Source organism: Diadema antillarum, unplaced genomic scaffold, assembly GCF_040938485.1.
Source record: "Diadema antillarum isolate AM-2024a unplaced genomic scaffold, OU_Dant_1.0 scf00000198, whole genome shotgun sequence".
Lineage (NCBI taxonomy): Eukaryota > Metazoa > Echinodermata > Echinoidea > Diadematoida > Diadematidae > Diadema > Diadema antillarum.
Window position 1 is genome coordinate 641,516 of NW_027271087.1, and position 23,665 is coordinate 665,180.

The following is a 23,665-nucleotide window of genomic DNA, read 5'->3' on the forward strand; positions in this document are numbered from 1 at the left end:
CATGTGTAGACTGTATTCAGGGCTAAGAGTAATTTGATATCAACATGTCTGCGAAGGTGTGTGTATAATGTCAAAGTACATTCTCTGTTGACTTTTAAAATGATTTTGGAGACAGGTCAAGTTCTTTTCCTTAGTTGCGGGTTAGCCTTCATATCAGAGCTGATTATACTACACTGAAAAAAAAAACCTTCTGTCATAGCAATCTCATAGAATATTCCAAAGTTTTTACATGGTGAAATAGTGGGCACTAAGGTAAGCACTGGAGGTATCTACAATGAGTCTACACACAATTTTTTACATCATTAATGACAAATTGTTTGCCTGTAGACAACTGAGATGAAAAAAAAAGGGAAATATTTCTTGGTATCACTGGTTTTTGATTCAGATTGTTTCTAGAAATTCTCAGCAAAATGTAAAAGCAGTTATACCCACATGTGTGATAAATGTCTCATCAATTCAAAGGTCTAGATAATGTTCAGGATGTTTGGTATTATAGAGGAGGACAACCATGTCAACATTTTCCTATAAAGTGTTGGACGTGATACTGCCGAGTTACAACACACTACAATATCTCAAGGAGATTCATTGCATGACACATTGTGGATCCAGCATTTGGTTGACTTGGTCTTGTTGCCTTGGGTATGGCAATGTTTTGTTCAAATGTCTATGTGCCCTGTATGTTAATAGTGGTTTGGATTACTTTATAGGACGATCAGAAAGCCCAGGGTGAATTACCTGGAATTGTCAAAAGTTGTTACTATTCTTCTAACCTTTGGCCTTGTTGAAGCTCCTTGCTGGAATGTACACTAAAGAGAGGAAGTGGGGTAGGTGAGGTATGCAGAGCCTTCTAGGTAATTAGGGATTATGAGGGGATAATCTCCTATTCACTATTGTATGGTTCAGGTGATCCAGCCATTAGTGGCAGGACTATGGAAGGTTCCAGAATGGCTGGTAGCACTGTGGAAGGATAATGGATAAATAAATGCTGCCCTCAGTGGTGTCCTTATCATTGTATGTGGGCAGTGGAGCTTTACCAACCCCTTTTGGCCCATTGTCATGACCCACTGATTACTGGAACAGGGTCTGCCATGCATTAAGTCTATAGAGAAGTACCTTACTTTGGAGTCAATGGTCTAAAATATTGCCATTTATCCCCCCCCCCTTTAATAAGCCCTTCAAAATATTGTTAAGAGAGGGCGCTCTTTGTACCAATTGCTTCATTCATCAAAATACCAATAGCTGACCAACAGATTCAGTATTGAGAAGAGCATTGACATTCCGTTATACATTTCTCCGGTCATCTCATGATAATGCATGATTTACCTTTCTGCTGCATGCATTTATATCATGGGAATCTACAGGAATTACAATGTAGGTGACTTTGTGACTATACTTGGAATGTTGAAAAAACAGACAAGCTAACAAACAGGTTCATAGCATATAATCATACTAGGTTGAAATATATGTTGATAGAGTTGTCTCATTTGAGTCACAGATAACAGTTTTGAGTTGATGAGTAAGATGAATTATTTCTGGAAGGAAACACTGATATTTGGTTTGTTTCAATTCAAGAATTTGTACAAGTAACAAGGAAATTTTTACCACGTGGCCTGATCGAATCATAGGCCGATGTAGAGTTTTGATGGCACTAAATGCGTCATCTTCATCATATGTGACCCTGCACCTCAAAACAAACAAAAAGTCGCCAGACATGAATTTTTAGTGAAGACCATATTCTGAAAGAGCAGACTTTAAGCTTTAAAATGATGTATAACTCAAATCAAATGGACTCTCCTAACCTATCTAAATATTGGAAAGAAAGCACAAACTCAGGAAAAGTGTGAACTGAGAAAAGAGGCTCTGAAGTACAGTGTCTATTCAAGCGCTTAATCTTTAACAAACTGCGCTGGCTGTGCGATGAATGGGACATAAAACAGGAAGTAAACCACCAGAGTAACAACAATGAAGGGATTATCAGATTAAACTGAAATTAAGCATGCCTCATTAACACATTCTGTCTATAATTAATGCCAACTTTCAAAGCAGTAGCAGTATCCTTTCAAAAGTTATTAGAGTTGAAAGTGAAGAGTGTGGACAAGGTTTTTCAGAAATGAAAAAGGGATTCTAAAGACACACCTAATCACACTATTCTACCAAAAATGTTTGAGATAAACTGCTAAAAAAACACACTTTCCTGCCCGTTTTATGATACCAAATTTTAGCATAATGTAAAAGAAGACCCGCTCTTTCAGAAAATATGAAAAAGTCAAGTTCGGCTAGGTTGACCCATTTCACTTATTTTCAGTCCTCACGCAAAATCAGTGTGTGCGACTTTATGTTCGTTTTGAGGTGCACGGTCACATATTATGTTTGAGGTACAGGTACTGTATTGCTTTTTTGTACTGCAAGTTTTATGCTTTGCACACAAAAGTATTGGAGAAAAAAAAAACCCCAATGTCTATCTCTGGATATGTATGCAGACACAGACTTCGTTCTGTAATGGTGGAAATAAAGCCATTACAAAGTGTTGCCAGCTTGAGCGGAAGAAGCTGTACCGCAGAGGGAATCTTAAATTGCTGGAAGTGGTAGATCACTTACGAGAAAGATGAGAAGCATATTTGTCACATGACTAAATTGATTTTATTTGATTTCCCAGAAGAACCATTTATCAAATATTTTATTTTCAATGTTTGTTTTGTTCTGCCGTTCTCAAATGGCCATACCTGTACCTGTTTCTTTTCTTTGTGTTATTTTGCTCATAATAATGCATTATCTGCTGGCTGCTTCTGGTTACCTTTTTCTTGGATACATATTGTATTAGATATAATATGATTAAATGTAACAACTGATGGATAGCCTGTTGAAACGAGTTTTTGTTTTTAACTATTTTTTGTTGTTGTTTTTTGGGTAGGATATGTGTCCTGTGTGTTTGCATAATTTCACAAAGCTGAATGGAAGAATACTGCCTCCCCGACTGAACAAGTAAAAAAAAGTTTTCAGCATCATATTTTATTATGCTCATGTGATATTTCTTGTGCTCTGCACATAAAAATTTTCTGGGAATTTGCAGATGTTGGTCTTTCGGCCCATGGAAAAAACTTGAACTGGTGTTTGTTTCGACAAATTTGGAGGCCTTGAAATGTGAGCCCTTCGACTGGTATTGTGTGTTGTGTTTTACGAGGGTGGCGGTGTAGAGTGTAGTAGACTCACATGGAAAGAAAGAGAGAGAGGGAGAGAAGATCCCACTGTACGAAATCCATACCTGCAACTTGTCGTCCTAAAAGGTCTTCCTATTCTGAATCGGTTAAGGACATTTCATGTCCACTGGCTCTTTATATGTGAGTATTGATCTTTCTGTGGCAGACGCACTGATTGGATCTGTCCATCGTCCATTTGAAGTCGATTGTTTGCCGATATTGACCTTCGGTATGGAAGTTCACGGGCTGATGGGGTTGCCGATAACACTTAGATGATGAATCGTCAATAGAATCTGCTCCCTCGATGTGACTTGCCAGACTGTATCCTTGTGCAAGGAGTGTCTTTGAAAAGATTCATACAGTACGGACTGTGTGATTGCCAAAAAACACAAAAATCCTGAGCCAAGATTCTGGCAAAGATACTCCCTGTGTCTGGAGCAGTAATATTCATGGGTGGAGCTAAGTGATATGGGAATGTTTGGCAATGGCAGCATGAATTGGAGGGGGAGATTTAGCAAAAGTTCTGGGAGACAGTTTTTGAGTCTGCCCTTGATTGGGGAAGGGACTTGTATCTATCTATCTTGTATCTATCTATTTATCTATCTGTCTGTCTGTCTGTCTATCTATCTATCTATCTATCTGTCTGTCTGTCTGTATCTATATCTATCTCTGTCTGTCTGTCTGTGTGTATCTATCTATCTATCAATATCTATCTATCTATCTACGATCTATCTGCCTATCTATCTATCTATATCTATCTTTTTGTCTGTCTATCAATATCTATATATCTTTCTATCTGTCTGTCTATCTATCTATCTGTCAATATCTATCTATCTATCTATCTATCGATCAATATCTATCTATCCATCTATCTATCTATCTATCTATCTATCTATCTATGTATCTATCAATATCTATCTATCTATCTATTTATCTATCTATCTATCTATCTAGCTATCAATATCTATCTATCTACCCCTATCTATCTATCTATCTATCCCACATGCCCCCCCCCCCCCAAAAAAAAAGAAGACAACCTCCACCATTCTTCCGCCTCCATGAACCTTTCCAATCTATTCCACTCACCTGTCGTGCAACAGGACTGGCTCATATTTGATGCAGCGAATCACCAAATTATCTGTCGTGCAGAGGCATAGCGTGAACAACCATCGCGCCACGAGTCGTGTGCAGTCGCTTGGAGCAGACAAGACGTCAGAGGCTGCCAGCTAGAAACTGATGAAGGTGTCCATTTCCAACCATGCTTGGCCCTTCGACTGTATTGTTTTCAGAAACCATCTGTTTTCTTCTTCTTCTTTTTTTCCTTTCCTTTTCTCACTCTCTGGAGTGCCAGTCACATGATTTACTCTCCTGTCGTTGCTATGGCAACTGTGTCAATGATTATCACTTCCCCCTCATTTATTTTTTTTTCTTTTATAGTTGCTTCATAAAGCAACAGTCATTCATCAAAAGAGCGTTGTCTCTTGGTGCAAATGCCAAACTTGAGGGGGGGGGGGGAGGGGAGGGGAGTAGGGAGTTGGCCAAAATTTGAGTGAGGGGAAATATCCTGAACTTGTTTACATTCATACATTGTTTGTATGGGGGGGGGGGGGGGGGGGTGGTCACAGAGTTTAGTGAGAAAAATATCTTTGCAATGTTTACTTTTCGTATATGTTCAGTTTAGTCATATATCATCGAAAGAAAGACAACAACAAAAAGGAGTTCTCAGTCCAGTATGTCTCAATCACAGTTGAGCCATCAGTGCAGTAATTCCCCACCCAGTGGACTCCGTGTATTTAATCTGAATCCCAATGTCTGCGTAATGAAAGTGGGATAATTGAGCGCACATTAATTGTGTCTCATTATCTGCGTGTCGGAGGAGCGATTTGTGCAGACGGGCAGCCACGGGGCTGAAAATTGCATGGATGCCTGCTTGGGAAGCTCCTTGCGTATCCTGCAGTGGGACAATTATTGCGCGTGGCTTGTCGGCCTATAGATGTCGGCTGCAACTTCCGACCTGTCTGAACCTGATATGACTTCACACTCACTGAAATGCACTGTACTTGCTTTGGCTATGTTACATGACACGTTGTGTATGGGGCCCAGAAAATAAAGTTTTGATTTATGTGGGGGGGGGGGGGGTGCAAAGAGTGCAATTTCTACACCCTATTTAAACTGGCTTTGATAAAAGGAGTCAAATCCAACAGAATGGTAGTGGTTTCATAATGAACCATAATGAAAGATTTTGGGATTTCATGTGTTCCAGCAACCTCATGTGCAAATAAGATGAAGTGTACTGTGTGGCAAGAAATTTTCTCGAATTGGAGCTGACGGCCTTTTTGGGCACATGAAATTTGCGCAAAATGCCACTAGCATTCCATGCATATAGCGTAGACAAGAACTTTCACATGCATTTTAATTTTGTGAATCTTGCCTCCTTTTGAAATTCGCACAAATTTCGTGCAAAGGAAAATTTCTGGTTTTACAGTATGTCATGCATGGCCTTTCAACTCTCTTGTAATTACTAGTGTTCGATTGACGTTCCGTATTTCTTCCACTTGCCCAACTTGGTATTTGGGCAAGAAGCCCAATACTGTGAACAGACAAGTGCCTATTTATTTCACTTGCCCATCAGTTAGATTTAGTTGCCTGAAACAAGTGAACAAGTGGTATCTATCGGTCACCTGTAAACACCCTGCAAAGCACGATGTACCGGTATATGATATTGAGTGAGTCTGCAGGGCTCTCACTTAACCTTTTTCCTTGGTTGCCAGCCGGGCAACCTGTAGAGTTTTTTAGGTTGCCAAATGGCAGTTTTAGGTTGCCACAGTGATAATGTTCGAAGAGTACTGTGTACAAAATTTGTATGTGTGTGTATGAGTGTGTGTGTGTGTTTGTGTATGCAAAGACCAATTGGAGAATTGTTATATATTGATGATATCATCATCTCAGCTAATTGTTACTTTTGATTGCTACCAATGTTACTTATGATAGCGAAAATGTGGACAATTCAATAACTTTCTCCCTGAATACTCACATCCGATTTAAAGCCACTACCATTCTTTTCAGTCTCATTTCACTCTTGTTTATCAATCTCGACCCGAACTTGGCGTGAAATTGCACTTTCTAAGTTTCCATTTCCTTCCATGGAAATTGTTTGCTCTGCGCTCAGCACGAAGCCCTCTACTTATCGTGCGCAACTGAGAGAACGTTTAAACCACCATGCATGTACCACGATTATCGGAGTAGAAGCAATGAGGTTCCATTGTTGCCATTCTCAATTGTGTGATGGCTGTGTGATCACTCATTGGGAGGGGGGGGGGGGGAGAAATAAGCACTGCTTTTGTTGGTGCTATTGTGTGAATACTACAGCACATATCGTCCAGACAGCCAGAAATTGAAAGTAGAATCGGATCTGGGAACATGATGTTTGGATTCTCTGTGGACTGTTGTACAAACTTGAACCTGTGATGGATCGATGGAAGTGCCACTTTAAGACATCGCTGTTAGCAGAAGTGAAATTTGAGAAATAGTTTGCCCATGCAGTATGGTGTCCTTATCAGAGTGTGAGGGAGATATTTAATATTCCGGGATAGGCCAGGAAGTGGTATCAGCTGGTGGGAGAAAATACACAAGGTACAATCAACATTCACACGTAGGTGAAATGTCACGGTGTTTCGTACTGTGAGTTGTAGTGTGCATACAAACACACCAGGGGCCTGTTTAATGAAGAGTTGCGATTGATCTTATGCTTGATTTATTGAGCATAACTCGTTGAATCAAACATAAGTTCAATATTGAGCATAAGTCCTGTTTCATACATATGTAAAGGCACTTATGCTTGATTTAAAGAAAAATCAAGCCTAACTTTCAGTGGATTGAGCATTACTTGCGATCAGTCGCAAAGTTGTTTATGAAACACAATTTGCGATTGATCGCAACTTATGCTTCATCTTTATGAAACAGGCCCCAGGAGATACACCACAAAGTACAGAGTGAAATACCGTGGTATTATAGATTGGTCATTCAAACTTTGCATGAACTTCGAATGTGGGATTTGATTATGAGTCGTATGTTGTAGTTCTCACATTACATGATACTTTCTGCATTCTCTCCACTCTGTTTGTTATTGTATGATGTGAAGGTGCATCGCACATACCAGGTACAAAATTTGTAAGAACACTGTTATTCATTATATACTGTTTTATGACTTGTACATTGTACTAGCATATGACTGGTATAAAGTGCCGAACTGTATACTGTAAAAGTGGACATTTTTGCGCGACTGATTTTTCATGCTCGGCTGGATAAGAAGAGTTTCGCAGGATTGTAATTCCACGGAATCAAAACATCAACTACTGTAACATATGGCAAGCAAAAATCTTCGCGTGCTTTTAATTACGCGCTAGTTTCTGGTTGCGCGAAATGCGCAAAAATTTCAACACCGCAAAAATTTTCACTTTTACAGCATTGAAGTGGAATATGCAAGATGGACCAAACAAAACCATAATTTATCACTGGAGCAACTATGAAACAAACTTCCTAATTTTGATGAAGCATAGGAGATATTGAGGATGTGCAGTGCTTAGAACCATGCAGAGCTATACTTTGGGGCCAGAAGAACCATGGTGCTTTTGTGTGTCGCGAATGAGAATGGCACAGAGTGAATCACTGCAGTATTTATTACAACTGTATTTCATCAGTTAGAATGGTGCTGACAAATCATCGTTTTACTTCATACATGTATGTGAATGCACCTATAGTTGCTAACATCCTATGGTTATTTGATCGAACATTGGACCACGAGTGCCGGCCTTTATTGTATCATGATTTAATCGTGTAAGTAAACAAGACCATTGTTGACTATGGAGATAAGGTGATTTCCTGGTGTGTGTACTATTGTTCGTGCTGATGTTACATGCTGTTAAGGATGATCTCTAAAGATTGGCTTCCATTGATGAGTTTGAGGAATCAAATATGAAGGAAGTCAGTTCCATGAAAACAAAAATCTTTTGTATGTTTTTTGACAACAAAGACATGGCTCTCATGATATTTTTTCTAACATTTATTACATGTAGGACATCTTTGTTTTTCTATACTTTGTTTTTGGATATCTCAGCCATTTCAAAACCGATTTTCATCAAATAAACTTTGAATTCCTCTTAGAATTGTATGCTCTTTAATTATTTCATAAGTGGTTTCTAATTATCTCACATAAAGTTAAAACCTGAATCCCCACCTCAACCAAAGCTATACCATCCATTTAGATATGTGTGCCAATTAATGAATCAGGTATAAATTCAGAAATTCAGAGGCATTCTGAAATTTGACAACTGAAATAATTGCATACATTCGTTGAAAATGAACAGCTGAGGGCTTGAATGAAAGAAAATAGGTTACTTTATAAAGTGCATTTTCTAACACACTATAAACCATGAACTGTCAAATCTATAATAAACGGATACACCACCAAACCATGGATATGATTATGCATGTGGTTTCATTGATGTGATTGGGTAATCGTACAATCAGAGACATTTGCGACGTGAAACTTTTACTGCATATCTTTCATATATTGAAGAAAGACTAGATGAAATCGTTGAGATTCATCAAATCTCCTCAAAATCAGATTCAAGAAATTTGCGAAGATTTGCCAATTTGTAAGATTTTTGTAGGCGGACACTTTCTTGTGGGTCTTATTTTCGTAAATCTTGACTCCTTGTGAAATGCACTTGCATAAGTTACATGGAGCAAAGATTTCTGGTTTTACAATAAACTTGATGAGGGTCTTTAAAAGGCATCTTGGTTTGGCTGGTACATATACAGGCAAAGTCTGGCAAGTGCATTCAGCAACACAATGGTCCTAGGGGCAGGTCGTTTGTGTTCATGGTGAGCGCGTAGCGTAGCCTGTTCATGGGCGACCGAATTGGGTTTCGCCAACTTCTAAGAAGCTGCTAATCCTGTCGTGAGGTCGCTGTGAGACATGAGTGGTCAATGATGTGTCACCTGTCTTTCTCCCTCTCTCTCTTAATTGTCCTTAACCCCCCCCCCCCTTCTCCCCACAACCTACTGAGCACTACCATATCTTCAAAATTTCACATGGCAGGTTTCTCTCAGAGGGTCATGAGAGTATTGTGGGATTTCAGTCGAGTGAAAATGATGGCACACAAGTCAAAATGTTACGTGGCATTGTTGCCATGAATGTTTGTCTGTTTTCTTTGCTTGCTCTTTCCAGAACATCTGTATACAAAAGGAAATGATTTGTGGTATTCATAAAGGTGCTAGCTTGCATTTGCAGAATATTATTATTATTGTTATTATTATTTTTTTTTTTTTTGGGGGGGGGGGAGGGGGAGGGGGTGTTGATTGGAGGGCTTGGGAAAGTAAAGTGGGGTGGAGTAGTGACTGGCAGATTTGATAACTTGACACATGGCAGAATTACAGATCAACCAGAAATCGGGTCTTTCGAAATGGGTACAGAAAAATGAATATAATAGCAAAACATATGCAATATTCACACACGGACACACACGCATACACACATGCACAAAATCTTAATATACCAAGTAGAGATGCACAAATACCTTGGTACATATGTATGTATGTACGTGTAGGGTCTATTCGGGGCAAGCTGACACTGGTCAGCCTTATGAGCTATGCGAATCCAATGCCCCTGGATTGCAGCGCATTGTAATCAGAGCGAGTTGTGAAAATAAAAGAGGAGTGTCATTCCATTTTCGAGGAGGGCTCCCTCAGTGGGTAGGCTGTGCGGAGACTGTATGTCTAATGTCCTGGTAATATTACCCCTAACCCAAGACTTCTCTCCAGTGTCAAGTATACTGTGTACTTTCATGAAGTGCTTCACAGGAACACATACTGTATAGGACCTACCGGTAAGAGTGCAGCGTGATGGGGTCATTCTTCGTACAGTGTTTATGGTGTAAAGTATTAAGGGAGGGTGTTATTGAGACCATTTATACATGTATGTAGCATCTAATAGCGAAGTCAGATTTTGTCCGATACATGTCTTTGTGTATGCTTTTGTGTGTGTCCTCATTTTTTTTTTTTTTTGGGGGGGGGGGGGCATGAGTTTAGCTTCATTTGGCTTTTTCTTGTAGCCCAAATCGGCTTTGTAATGTGGTCATTGACTCCCATGTTTGACTTGGTTGACTGCTTCCTATTGGTCTACCTGAGGTATTATCCAATGGGAATGTGATTTATTGTCAACTCTTTGAAACCAGTGATAGAGGTATAGTTTTGTTGCATTCTGCAGGGGTTTGGTGTTGTATTGTAGCTGGTTTGCTACCACTGATTGGTGTAACCCAAAGACGGTAATTCAGGACGGTGGCATTATTTAGCATAATTTACCGTGGTAGGAGTATGCAGCTTTCTGAAAAAGTAAAGACTCCAGAAAAGCACTTGTAATGCATATGAAAGTCTTCTTCCAAAGCAATCACTCTCCCACCCCTCCCCCCCCCCCACGACACACAAACACACATAGGTTTTGTTTGCATTCAGCACAGCATGATGGATATGAGAGAAATCATGCTGTATTCCATTCTCATTTGGGTATGAGAATCAAAATTGTGAATTTGTTTTTATTGTTATTTTGTCATCATTCTTATTTTGATTAGGTCTATGTTTTCTTGGTGGGCATCCCCCGCCCCCACAACTCAAAATTATGAGATCACCCTCTAAGTAATACTCATGTACTGATTACAATCTCTGAAGATGCACACATGCAATGTACACACGCAAACAAATATGGTAATGGTATGATTGATTATTGTGATACATTTTACATTAACTCTGTCATCACTGGTGGTAGACTATCAATTGACATGATGCAGAGGTGTGTTGTGTGCTTTAGAGGGTTATCCAAGGGGGGGGGGGGGGGGGTTTCCATGGTAGACTTGCTGGGGGAGGGGGGGGGGGGGGAGAGGAGGAGTAGAAAGAGTGAAGCATAGCTACTATTCTCTGTTGCCCGTCAAAATACAATATAATGTCCATTGGGAAGCGTGTAATGAATGATGGCCATCGTGCACGCATTATTTGTCATGCAATGGGAAGAATGTGCAGTGTATGTGTGTGTGTGTGTGTTTGCCTGCCCTTTTCTGGTGCTGTTCCCAGGCATAGCCGTAGCATGAATGTGCACGGCATTATGTGAGATGTGTGTCCTCTTTCTCAACTAGCCCACATATCTTTCACTTCAGTGCGGTCTCACCCAGCTCCCAAGATTCGGGCTGCACATTATTTATGAGGTCGAACCAAAGGTCGTAGTAGGTCTCATGTCCTAGGCCAAGCTTGAATGGTGTGTGTGTGTGTGGGTGGGGGGGGGGGGGGGGAGGGAGATTAGGAGCAGGGGTTATTCCCCTTGGTTTGACTTCCTACCATCCTTCAGAGACCCCCCCCCCCCCCCCCCCCCCCTTTCCCAAAGTCACGCCTAAGTCTGCAGTGGTCCACCTAAGTCTGCAGTGGTCCGCCACATAAGCATTCTACCCTCTGGAACATCATTCTGTACAGTTTCAATGTTCCAGGTATGCAGACACTTTGGAGTCAAATTTTTATGATACACGAATTAAAAATGAGTCTGGATTGACAATGACCAACCAGTGCTGTGTGCAAGAAGAATTAGTACTGAAATTATAGACTCCCCAGCTTACAGTGTCAATGTTTTTCCTGAAGAAATGTGCATACATGTGTGTCTGCACAAGCATCGTTTTACGCATGGGGCATGTTGCCTGTGCACATCTCAACACCAATTTCGGATGCCAGCCATTTAAAAACTCTATTGCCCATATTCACGAAGGTGGTTTAAATTTAGTCCGTGGTCTATGCACACTTCTTGTGCATACATGTGAATGTGCGTGACAGATTGTGCACGCCAACAGACATCTAATAATAACCGTGCACTGATACTCTGTGCATAAGGTATGTCATTTCCTTGCTTATTTTTAGTCCATGGCCTAAACTTAGATCATGGTCTTCACTTCAAAATCGTCTCCTTGAATATTAGCTTTGACATACAAAAGATAGACAGTTTAAACATAGATGAGATGCAGAACACATTAACCTCTGAACCCAATCAAAACCAATCCATACTCCCAGCAATCTGTTAAAAAAAGAAAAAGGGGTTTGTCTTGTTCTGTCCCTTTCTTCCCCAAAACAAAGTGATATGAAGAAAACTAACAACAGAAGTCTGAAAGAAATCATTTTAGAACCAACATGTGTGTACATGTAATGGCTTGTGCATATGAAATATAAATTACTCTTTCACATCAGTGTCCATCCAAATGCAGGAAGAGAAGTATTCATGACAGTTGTGGTTTGCACTCAGACAATTGAGTGGAAAAGGAAGGGGACATTCAGTTTCTTTTGCGTGCCAAGTACAGCTGAAAATAACTAGTGCACACTCTTCTATTTCCTGGAAATTATTGAGAAATGTGATGAGGTCTGTCTGTCTGTCAGTTTCTGGATGACCTCGATCTATATATTATCTACTCCTTATCCTATCCACCATACTATATGATGTGACCCTGCATCAACAGTTCAACTTGAAATGTATGCTCTATTACCCTTTTAGGAGCTACGATAACCCATTATACTGTAAAACGAGGAATTTTCGCGTGCATTTTAATTTCGCGAATTTCGCGAGCGCCAAAATTCGCGAAATTAAAATGCACGCAAAAGCTTTTGTCTACACTACATACATTGAATGCCAGAAGCAATTCGCGAAAATTTCATGCCACGAAAAAGGCTGTCGGCTCCAATTCGTGAAAATTTCATGCCGCGAATATATCATGTTTTACAGTACCTCATTCCCATTTGAAATCAATTTTAACAGCAGCTACATCCTGTGTGTGTGTTTACTTTTGTGGGCAGGGGTGCTGGCAGAATATTTGATAGAGATATTTATAGCCATGGTTCCTATATTTGTGTATTGCAATAAGTTCTTTTTTTAAATAAAAACCGTCACGCTATCACCATGCGCAAAAGTCCTGCGAATGTGGTTGGCTAATGGAAATGCCACACGACATCGGGGCAACCCGAAACTGTGAGAAAGGTTGTGCTACTGCCACTACCGCTGCCGCTGCCGGTGAGAACAGGTCCGTCCCTCTGAAAGTCCAAATCAATCTGGGGTGCGCTGTCATAAATGCAATTACCTCCCTCGCGACCTCAGACGACCCCAGCCGAAATTAAGCAATTGCTGCCATTGCCTCTGGAGCTGGCACCAGCCATGTGCATTTGGATGAAAGACCTGTGGTGGGGTGTCCAGAACATTGTTATCCCATCTTAAAACGCCAAAACAGGTTTAAGAACCTGATGAACATTTCCCACTCACTAGGGGAGGGGGGGGGGGGGGGGGGGAGGGGGACTGAATGGATTTTCAACTCACACCGAAATAAAATCCCTTATTCATCATTTTGTTCTCAAATTTAGAGTTTCTCTTCATGATATCTTCATACTAAACATTGTATCTTCTTTCATGACTGATCAAAGGTCATCGTGTGATTAATGTTGTAAAATGAATACAATAAAAGCTTTCACTAGCTAATAGTTGTGTGATCATCATGTTTGTAAGGGTTTTTTTTTTCAGTTTGATGAGTGGCAAATTTTCAGTCGTCAACTATCATACACATGTGGATAGAGATGGTTGCTGGACACATTTGATTGTTGGACTATGCAATTCCTTCTATTCAAAAACATTGACTTTACTAAGTGATTATAAGAATGGTATGATGATGGCCCATTTCCTTTACATACATCGTACCAGGAAAAAATTGCTAGAATTTTGGCAAGTTCAAAGAGAATGCCTTCCATTGATGAAAGTTTTCGTCTTCTTTTCTTTTTGTCCATACAGTCTTCCACTGGAGCCACGCCCAAACATCGGAACGCAAGAAATCAACTCAAGCCACATCGCCGCCGAGACTTGCATCTTTCCTCCAGTCACCATGGCAACAGCTAAAGGCCACCACTTCCCTAGCTTTCTGAGGGTGTCCTCCCGTTCCTCTTCACTTGCAACTGGGTCCATCCATCCATCCAGCCATCCATCCATCTCTTTGTTCATCCATCCATTCATCCATCGATTCATCCAACAACTTTTGGGGTCCTCTTCGTGTGAGACTCGCTCTGGAGCATCATGTGTGTCGCGGGTAGAGTTTCCTGCGCGTTGGAAGGAGGAGGAGGTGGGGGGGGGGGGGAGTGATAAGGGATCCCAGACGGCGCGGTCGCACCCTTGGAATGAAATGTCACGGGTCGTTGCGCACCTGAGCGGAGTGCAGGCGAGACGATGCGACACCTTTCTGTTAATCATGCCAAATTTGTCACGTGCGGGGAGAGGAAGAGGACAAGAAGATGTAGTAACATTTGTCTAGCGATTGGCTTACACGGTAACAAGCCTTAGGGAGGGCTCAGTGGGTGTGTGAACTTTTTAAAAACTCTTCACTTTTTATTTTGTGTGTAAACTATAACAGAAGATATTTAACCTAGATATTCGCGGAAGAGACACTCTTTTGAAATGACTTGTCTCTCACATTTTGTTTGTTTCTTTGTTTGTATGTCTCTTTATTCTTTCAACAAAACAGTGTAGTTTTCATTCAAAGTGACTGACGAAAAAAGGCTCATCTCCTTATACTAATGACAATCCGTGTTATGTGTAAATAGGACTCGGCATGTTCGCACACTTGTACATGTAAGATATGGATAGGAATTTAACTTATTTTTCTACCTGTACAAAGTTCCCAGTGCGATATGTAGCCGGACATGACATGTGTCTCGAGAATTCAGCCAAGCATGCAGGAAAAAGCCAAAAAATGGTATGGTAGTTGCATGCAGTGTTTTTCGACCGTCTATTTTTCTTTCTTTCTTTAAGTCAGTCAGTCAGTCAGGCTGATGCAATATGAGTGCAGAATTCGAGAAGGATTATGAACAACACCGCAGCATGAGGAAGAGCATTAATCAAGTGATGCCGACGGAACAAGATTACCTAAGAGCTGGCGAGCTGTGCTGTGTATGCTGCTGAATTTTGCTCTTTCCCTTCTTGCATGGATACGACAAAACAGAGGCCACTCCACTTCCAGCAACTCAAGCTCAACGGTGTATTTTTGTAACCCTCCTTTGATACTACCCACCCCCCCCCCCCAAAAAAAAAAGAAGAAAAAAACTCTCATGCTCTGCTGTGACATTGAAGCTGAATGTAGCGACAATGCTCGCGGCGCAAAGAAACGGTTGCTACGTGTGGGAAGGCATACGCATCAGTTACGTATGCATACCATGTATTGTGCAATGTGCACTCTTGTATGTTACGTGACGTCACCCATTCTGAATTGCTGCAGGCATATCTCTGTGTTCCCTGTCATGTCTTCATCCCACACATTCTATTGCCCACTTTTTTTTCTAAATACATTTGTTCTTTTTTACTTTTTTTTTTGTGTAAAATCAGCGCCTGCATTTTTAAAATTCTTCCCTCGTTCTCTCTTTGCCTTGTTTGAAAGAAGTGAAATAATGTCAATTCACAAGTAATTTTGAATCAAAACAATGGTGTAGGTTGTAGCCCTCATTTGCCAAGTATTCAGATCGAAACAGCAATCAAATGTAGGAACCCCACTGTCATAATGTCGCATTGTGCTGAATAATCCCCCCCCCCCCCCATGGAAAGTGCCGTAAGCATTTTTTTTTTTTTTGGGGGGGGGGATGGACTGAGCAACATGAGCTCATTGTCATAATTAATGCCTCACTTGAAGGCAGAGCATATTATGTGTGTCGTCTAGAAATGGACACATTATACGAAGCCAACTAACGGCCATGAAGGAAGTGTAACTGAAGCCGCCTCTCTTGGGCCAAGTATGTAGTCTTGAGTCATGCCACATAGGGAGTTTTGATTATTGACAACCTATTCAAATGCGAGGTTTGACCACTGAAATCCACACATATCATTTGTATTGATATAGTCATGTAATTGTATTTCTTAGCAGTGACCATTCTCTAGCCCTTTGCTGTTAGTAATGACCACTCTCAGTTTTGGCGGTGGACAGTTTCAAGGTCAGCGTGGCTGAAATGAAACTAATCATCTCCATCCTTTGTCCATAACTAATTCGCTGATTATCATATCATGTTTCACTTATTCGGTCGTGTAAAGGGAAGTTCGCTGAAATCACACCTCATTTTTCACGTCACAAGATGTCATACTGCATGTACAAGTACGGCAAAATCTCATGGGTTGATGGTACAATAGTGTATTTATGCCCAGCATCAAAAGTGGCAGACTGTCTGTTTGACGGAGAATGTTCCTTGTGGGCTGAATGCGTCTTTTATGTTATTAGTTCTGGGCCCTGTTTTATGAAGAGTTAAGATTAATTATGAAGTTGATTTCTATCATAAGTCTATGGCAGCCTGTGTGTTATAGAAATTTAAAATTGATTATGATTTATATCTTTTGATAAAATAGGGCCAGGTTCATCATGGGGATCAGAATGCATGAGAATGACCTGCAAATGGCCAGTCATGCCTGAAGTTTGATGTCATGTGTAGTTCCCCACATGAGTTATCGTTCCAAGATCTAATAATGCTTTTGGAAGGAAAATGTTTTTTGCTTTTTTTTTCCGAGAAATTGATGGGTTTTCTTTTTTGATAGTCCTTCCACAATTTGTCACAAAATCTCCATCATACTGGAACAGCATCCAAATAAACTGGCGTATCATTTCAACTTGCTAGATAACTACATGTATCTGGGCTGAATATTACCAACAAGGATATCGATATATGGGACGAGTATGTTTTTGTTTTGTTTTTCATTCTTGAATAACAATCATTGTGTGTGAGGTAGTTTTTCAAAAGTTTATCGACCCAACCTGATAGGTACATACAATGATGATACGATTTCATTATTACCATAAATGCAAAACTAAAACAGATTTTTCCCTTTTTTTTTTGCCATTTGGATTTATTTGCAATGTTTTCCAAGAACCATGCACAGTCTCTTTAAAGGCCAAACAAGTTAAGAGGACATTTTCTGTCTGAAATGATTAAAGCTATTCATCTGTCAATGTCTTTGCCATGTGGTGACTGCTAGCAACATCATAGTTTTCCTTGCATGTTTCTATGTTAAAGTGTCTGTTTTTCCGTAAGAAGGCCACCACCTCACTTTGCTAGACAGAGAGCATTGTTTGACTGGTCATAACTATGCATGCCCTTTCATTTGTGGAGAGAAGATTTTTTGGGGTAATATTTTCGCTTCTTATAGTGCTTAACCACCTTGTCTTTTTTTAAAGAAACATGCCTTTCTAATTTTTTTCATATGTTTTATCATAAATGAGTGAAAATTGCCAGTGGTCATACCGGTTTTCCTGCCGGTGAAATTGTGAAAATGATTGTTAGCATAACACAATGCGAAGACATAATGTCCGTGCGTGCTGTATGGCAGGAGATGTAGCAATGACAACCGAGTTCTGTGGACTCTGATATGTTTTAAGGTACTTAATATGCTTTTAACGTCATGCACACATACACTTGTATTATGAAGCAATATGATTTGTAGGATTTGCTGATTATTGTTGTGGATTTCTTTTTTTTTTTAAGAAGAAGAAGAAGTTAGCTTCTTTTATTTTCAACTGTCAGGGATCATATTACATATAATCCTAAGACTATCTTAATCGTTGTTGTGTTGCCACACCTTTTTAAAAAATGATTTTATAGTATTTACCAGTGTACATTTATAAACGCAACCTGTACTTTTTCTATGTAATGACAAGACTGTTTTTACTTCAACACAGTGGTCTTTTCAGTTGCTGTTAGTAGCCTTTTATTTTCTTTTGGTAAACGAGGAAGGAGAATGTGCTTCCCTTCCGACTCCCATTTGTGTAATAAGCCATGTCAGGACAGCAAAAGGCACGTCCTGACCATATTTAATGTTTTTGGAAATTTGGAAACTTTTTAATCCACACATTGCAGGGTTTGTCTGCTGTATATTTTTATGTACCAAAGGCAACTTCTCAGCAGAGGCATTTCTTTCCATTTTTTTCTTCACTTTTTTATTTTATTTATTTTTTAATGTAATGTGTGTGAGAAGAATACTTGTGGCGGAAAGTGTCCTCTGGTTTCCGATGTTTTATTGAATTTATTTTGCTGCAATTCAGACATGTCTTCAACTTTAGAATTTCCTTGTGATTGTTCTTCTCCTCTTTTATCATGCCTGTGATTTTTATGTATGTATGTTTTTTTTAAAGATATGTATATTGTAAGTAGTCCAGAAAATAATGATTGTTATGATGCATGACTTGATTTTCACGATGAACTTGTGGGTACAGCTCATGTTTTTGGTTTCAGAATTCTGTCTTCATTGCAGTTATTTGTGCACTTTGCAACGAACTAATGTTACTTGTAAATGATTTCTTACCAGATAGTGAGAAGTGTTTGTAGAAACAAAAGAAAAAAAAACATCTTGTGAGCCAAATGAAAGATTACACAACCACTCTCCAAATACAACTCTTTGTTGATTTTTTTACATCTCCTCCAAGGAAATGGGGAAAAAATGCTGCTTCTTTTTTTTGTGTGTGTGTGTATGTAATGTAACCAAATTTCCACTTCTTGACAAAAAGTGAACACCCTTCATGGATACAGAAAAGTGGCACATTAAAGTCAAGACACATTGCATAATCTCACACTAATACTCACCCATATTTTTTTTGTCCTTGAGAAATATGAAATAGTGGCTGAACTAGCATTACTGAAAGCACATATTAGTGTATTGTAGTCGTGTTTGTTCATTTTCCCAGCCCAGAGACGAGCACTCGCCTAAATATGTGATGCTTTGGCGGTAGATATGGAATCAATTTGTCGTAACATGTAACACTATGTGGCATGCTTTGTCTCTGCTTTCATGCTTTTTGTGTTTGTTGTTGTTGTTTCGTGTTGTGTTAATCTATTAGCCTGAATGTGGAAACTCACATTTAAATGTAGGGGGTGGGGGGGGGGGGGGGGGGGGGGGAGTTCTAGCTTATTTGCAGTGTACATTTATTTTTCCCCTTTGAAATTGACCTGAGATGTGGTGCTGGAATCTTTATGGTCACATGGTGATGATATAATGATGAAGATGTTACCATGGAGATTGGTCTTCTTTCCAGCCTCCTGATGTAATAATTATGTCATTGCAAACATTTCTCTGTTTCTGTATTCTCGTCTAGGTTGTTGTTTTCCCCACAGGCAGTAATGGTTGATTCCATGAAACGTTTACAGATGTATGAATAAGGTCAATTCAAGGCAAAAGGGGTACAGCCTAGTTACTGTAACAGGCACAAACTTTCTTCTTCTTTCAAATAAAATCTGTAACAAAGAAAAAGGGGAGTTTCAACAATCTATGCAAGAAGCTATAGTGGTATTTCATCTGCCTGAAGATTATGCATCGTCAGCGAGTAATGTAAGTTTGCATACAATGTAGGTCTGTTTGTATACACCATGTCCTCTCATGTTTCCGTCATTGCTGAAAATGCCATATTTGTTACTCTTTCTGCTTTAATGTGAACTGCATTTTTTTGTTTGTGTGTTTTCTCTTTTTTTTTTAAGAGTTGATAATGATGATGTCGTGGAAAGAGCAGAGATGGAGCGAAAGAAAAAAAAAATAGTTGACCTGAAATGTTACAAACACTGTACATGCCTTATCTAGATTGTATAAAATATGTATGTAAACTCACATGGACAGAATGCACCCATTTATGTCTGCACAATGCCAGTTGTCCTGGCTATCCTTCAATGTGTTGATAATACTAGAGAAGTGTTTTGTATGCCAAATATGAGGGCACAGAAGATTCTTGCAGGGTTTGTAGACAGCAGACTTCTCTGGTTCATGAATACAGAGAGGGTATGTTGTAACTTGTAAGCAAAGCACATTATTTTCATCAAACGGGTTTGTAGGAGCTTTTCAAGAGTAGAGAGCCTGGCATGTAGTGTGTCCTGATCAATACAGATTAACAGAATTTCTATAAAATTTAAAGTACCATGACTCTTGGTACATACAATAGTATGTTTTACATTAATTGACAGAGCAGAAGTAAAAGATAACATCATTTTGTGCTGTTTGTGTAACTTTACAATTAATAGATACATAGGTAACGATTCCTTTTGGAATATGTTCTGATTAATGTACAAACCATAACAAGAGTCCTATTCAGAACTCTTGTGCCGTATTTTGCATTGGTTTTACGTTTATACCTCCTTTTTTTTTCTTTTTATTTGTATTACTTAAGAATATTATACACTGAGGAAGAATTGAATCGTGAGGAAGATTCAGTTGTAATGAATTTCGTTTGGAAAACTTGTTAATTCTGTAATGCGACCTGGAATCTTGATGATGCTGTTTTGATGAAGTATTCTGCTGCAGCACCGTTTTTGGCTGCAGTAAATGTGATCATTGATTCTTCAATGTCTTCGAGCGCAGTGCATGTTTTATACACCTTTAACCCTGGCGCTTTAAATATCCTTCCATTTTAGAGGTATCAAAATAAGCAGATTTGCTGAATGTGTTTACGACAAACGATTATGACTCTAGTTTGACATTCCGACACTCAGCACAAAGTCGAGCTAATTGATCCACGTTGATGTCTGTAGTCCTTGCAAACAACCAAGAGTCTAAGGCAACAGGATGTGTTTGTGACTTGTGCCAGAGGGTGATGCAAAATAGAAATGAAAAAAAAAAGAGAAAATTATCAACTCAACAGCCCCTCAGTATGCATCTCCAATTTGGGTATTTCACTGCACATTGTCAGTAGCAAAAGCTCTTTATGCTTCCTCAGCTGTTTGTAGCGTTAATGCCCTTTTGTCACTCGATGAAATATTGAATTGAATTTAATATGAATTCACAAGTTATATTTTCATTGGTTGTTCAAATTTGACCAAGCTGCAGGGAAGTGATCAAATGTGGGATTTAAGAGGTTAAGCACAACTATAGCAGTGACCAAATAGCCATCTGCTATTATCGCTTGAGTCCAATGTCGTTAACTCAATGGTGTCCAAATGTGGAATGATGCCAGTGGCACTGAAACTCACAATTGTTGTAACTTGCATTACACTTAAAGTCAAATATATCTCCTGGTTATTTGTAATAAAAAAAAAGAAAATGAGAATCATATTGAAAATGAAAATGTGCCTTTTGATGTGCTTCCTTTCATTCTTTTTGTCCCATTTCTGTCAGCTGTTCCGCGTCCAACTCGGACGAGACTCATACCATTAAAAGTTGTTTGCCATGAGCAGTGCGATCTCGATGCATCGCAAGGCTGACATCCTTTTACTGTACGTTGGGAATGGGCAGATAGTGTGATGCCCATGGACTGTATTTCTACTTCACACCTCAGACAGACACTCAACCTTGTTATTTGTGCTGCCACCTCGTTCAGTGTGAACTTGTCATAGGTGCCAGGGGGCACGGAAAAGAAGAACATTTGGGTTGAGAGTCATTTGGATTGGCGGGTGGGGGGGGGGGAGGGACATTCTTCAGGATGTAGGCAAGATTACTGGGATACAAATTTACTAGAAAATAGAATCAAATAAATGCAGCCCTTCTGAGAAGAAATCAACAAGTTGTCCTGGGAATCGAATTGGGATGTTGGCTAATTTTCCTTTCCTTTGTCGGCTTTGCTGACTCTTGGTGGTGAGAACTGTGAGAGTGCAGTTGGCCAGATACTCTATAAGCTGTTGTTTTCGCAATGGTTTAATTGTAGCGAATTTTGCGAATCACAGTTGGATCGCGAATTTGACAACACTCGAAATTGTCTCCATGCGCTTTGTTAATAGAGCATTAACGTAAGCGTCGGCGTTGATTCGCGAAAGCAACATCTCGCAAAAATGTCTATGACCTTGTCATTCGCGAAGATATCTGTACACGAAAATAACAGCGTATACAGACACACATACGAGGATTTCTCTGTATAATAGTTGCAAGAATACCGTATAAGCTGTAATTTTCGCGTAGAAATATATTCACGAATGAGGAAGTTATGGACATTTTTGCAAGATAATTTTTCTCGCAATTTGACACAGAAGCTGTCGCAAGTGCAGTATTAAGTGCAAATGCATGAATAACTTAATTGCAAGGGTGCATCATAATGTTGATGATGTTATGTTCGAAAAACAAGAGGAAATATTGCAAAGATTTTTGTACAGTTCAGCGGGGGACTCGTGAGAGGGTGGTATAATCACCTCATCCATCTTGCATAAGTGGTTGCGACTTCTATCTCTAATTTTTGTTAAAAAAACAACAACATGGAAATCTTTTTAAATTCCCCAACTTTTTTTCACTTGACGTCCATTTTTTGATGAACCCTCTTCCACTCGGTTTGTCTGATCCATCTCAAATTAGAAGAATTAAAGCCCACATTACCAGAGAGTAGAATTGCAATTTAAGCCTTTAATGTGTAAGTGGTGCTGTTGCACAAATCCCGATGTGAAAGATACGGCCATTACACACCCTGTCACGATTGATCATATTGCCTTGCTGTGTTTTTCTCTTTTCTTTTTCTTTCAATCAGTTTAGAAGATAGGATTTACTTGATGATTCCAGCCTTTATTATTCAAGCATTTCACTGAATCCGATTCTCAAAGCAAGTTCACAGTCTGGGCTTTATTCAGATGACAAGAAAATTGATTTATTTTAACTTGTCATGCAGTGTTGATGATGGTCGGATTTTGTGGATAAAATCCTCACGACACAGCGACTGTGGAAATGCCATTGACACCTTCTGCAATTAACTCAGTAATGGCAATCACAGAGTTAAAATTATCCCTTGTTAAAACTGCCTGCATCTTGCTAGTGAGTCTTGCAGAGTTCAAGAAAGTTGGCCTCCTTTCCGATAGCATTTCAACCATTTCTGGGATGGTTTGCTTTTTGTAAGCCATTCCTCCCTTCTCCCTCCCCCCCCCCCCAACCCCCAAGTGAAACAGTGATCGTGATAGACACCTTACTTGTTATGTGGTAAAAATTCTGTATTCAATCACACCAGGGGGGGTGTTTCATAAAGCTATTTGTAAAGTTACGAACAACTTACAAGAGACTGGTGATCAGTTCTGATGTGCAATACTTATATAGCACATCAAAACTTATTTCAATAATTCAGCACTAGAACTGATCACCAGTTGCTCGTAAGTCATTCGTAACTCTACAAACCGCTTTATGAAACAGAGCCCAGGCATTGTTTCATTAATCCTGTTTGTGCTTTTGATTGCCTATTGCCTAGGAAAATCCTATAGCATTGTGCACATTGCCCAAGGTCCCTAGCACAGAAAGACTCAATGAAGAGGGGGAAAAAAATGTTTTCATGTTTAATATGATTTTTTTTTTTCCTTGAATGGAAAACATCTCACGCCAAAGCAAAACTTTGACAAGATTTCTGAATGTCTCTCACTCGACATCACAACACTTGTATGTAGGTTAGACAGATTAAGATTTAATCCTGGTGGGGTTAACTTTAATCTCCCAAGTTTAT

The 23,665-nt window shown here is 39.6% G+C and overlaps 1 protein-coding gene across 1 annotated transcript in view; it reads left to right on the plus strand.

The window, feature by feature from the left end:
• Positions 1-15,320, plus strand: part of LOC139723737 (ras-related protein Rap-2b-like) — a 57,614-nt gene extending 42,294 nt beyond the window's left edge. The window contains exon 2 of the mRNA XM_071634952.1: positions 14,056-15,320. The gene's annotated coding sequence lies outside the window, so the exon portion shown is untranslated. The remainder of the gene's footprint in view (positions 1-14,055) is intronic.
• Positions 15,321-23,665: the final 8,345 nt, after the last annotated feature.